This window comes from Nannospalax galili, unplaced genomic scaffold (genome assembly GCF_000622305.1).
Source record: "Nannospalax galili isolate Female #2095 unplaced genomic scaffold, S.galili_v1.0 scaffold1250, whole genome shotgun sequence".
Taxonomy (NCBI): Eukaryota; Metazoa; Chordata; class Mammalia; order Rodentia; family Spalacidae; genus Nannospalax; species Nannospalax galili.
Window position 1 is genome coordinate 430,134 of NW_008328704.1, and position 1,957 is coordinate 432,090.

A 1,957-nucleotide genomic window follows, 5' to 3' on the forward strand; every position below is an offset into this window, starting at 1 on the left:
AACAAAAAAAAAAAAAAAAAACACACACACACACACACACACACACACAAAAACCCAATAATAATAAAATAAAAATAAATCAAATATTTATCATTTTTATTTTATGTGTGTGTATTGCCTGCATGTAGGTAAGTGCACCCGTGTTGTGCAATGTCTGAGGAGGATAGGGGAACTGAAGTTATGCACAGTTCTTAGCTGCCATGTGGGTGCTGGGATTCAAACCTCGGTCTTCTGCAAGAACAACCAGTGTTCTTAACCGCTGAGCCCCCCCCCAATCCTTTTAATAATTTGAGGCTGTGCCAGGCATGGTGGCTCACATCTTTAATCCCAACAGTTGGGAGGCAGAGGCAGACAGATCTCTGTGAGTTCAAGGTTAGCCTGAACTACACAATGAGTTCCAAACAAGTGTAGGCTACAGAGTGAGACCTGAGGTCACAACAACAAAACAAAACAAGACAAAAAAAAAAAAAAAAAAAAAAAAAAAAAAAAAAAAAGAAAGAAAAAAGGAAGAAAGACGAAGAGAAATAACAGCAAGTTCTGAGAAACTCCCAGAACTTCCTGGAGGGTGGCAGACCAGACCAGAGGTCCTGAGGTAGTCTCTGTCGGACCTCTATCCCTCACTCGGTGGGAGTGAATACCCGACACTCCCTGCACGTGTGCGTAACCAGATGGGTCACCATTCCTGGCTTTACACCTGAGAAGGGAAGGGCGGCAAGACAAAGTCCAGAAACTCAGAAGAAAATTGGATCTTGCTGTCGCGGGGGCACGGCACAGACCTTTTATCCCTAAACCCAGGAGACAGAGGCAGGAGGATCTCTGAGTTCCAGGACAGCCAAAACCACATGGTAGGACCTTGTCTTTAAAAAGGGAAAAGGGGTGGGGGCTGGAGAGAGGGCTCAGCAGTTAAAAGCACTGCCTGCTCTTGCAGAGAACCGAGGTTCGATTCCTAGCACCCACATGATGGCTAACTGTCCATAACTCCAGTTCCAGGGGATCCAACACCCTCTTCTGACTTCCGCGGGCATTGCACGGCACGGGTGCATTTACACACATGCGGGCAATACGCCCAGACACATGCAATAAAATAAGTACTTTTTACATTTTTACTTATTTTATGTATATGCGTGTATCGTCTGCATGTAGGTAAGTGCACCCGTGTCGTGCAATGCCCGCGGAGGTCAGAAGAGGCTGTCGGATCCCCTGGGACCGGAGTTACGGACAGTTGTTAGGTGCCATGTGGGTGCTGGGATTCGAACCCAGGTCTTCTGCAAGAACAACCAGTGTTCTTAACCGCTGAGCCATCTCTCCAACCCCTAAAATAAGTACTTTTTAAAAGAACGGGATAACTGTGCCGCTGTTTGAAGGCAGCATCTGGGGCCCCGCAGCCGTGAGGCCGAAGCTGTAACCCAGCGTTCAAGGCCAATCTGTGCTAACGACACACATGCAGTCAGAGCAAGACAGGCCACGCCACGAGGGTTCGGTCCACAGACCCAGGCCTGAGTCCGCGCGGAGACCTCGGAAAGCCCAGGGCCAGCTGCGCGCAGCCGGCCGGGGAAAAGCAGCCCAGCCGTCCAAGCCGCGGACCAAGCGCCGGGGCCCGTCCGGGGGCGTGGCCTGCGCCCCAGAGCCTCGGCCAGTCCCGCGAGACCCTGTCTGGGCGAGGCGCGCGTTGCCTAGGGTGACGGCGCGAGGCCGCGCAGACGCAGTGGAGGCGCCTCGCCGCCGCCGCGCCTTCCCCTTTAAGCTCCGGCCAGCCGCGTCGCCGCTTCATGAATGGAGCCCACGTGACCAAACATCATGTGACGTCTGAGGCGCGGCGGCAGCGGCGGCGGCGGAGGATCCTCAGCCCGGTCCGGCCCGGCCTTCCCAGCGCGCTCGGCCCGGCCCGCGCAGGCGGCCAGTGCTTTCGGCTCGGGGCCCGGTACCCCAAGTTCCCGCCCCAGCCCCGCGCGGCCTC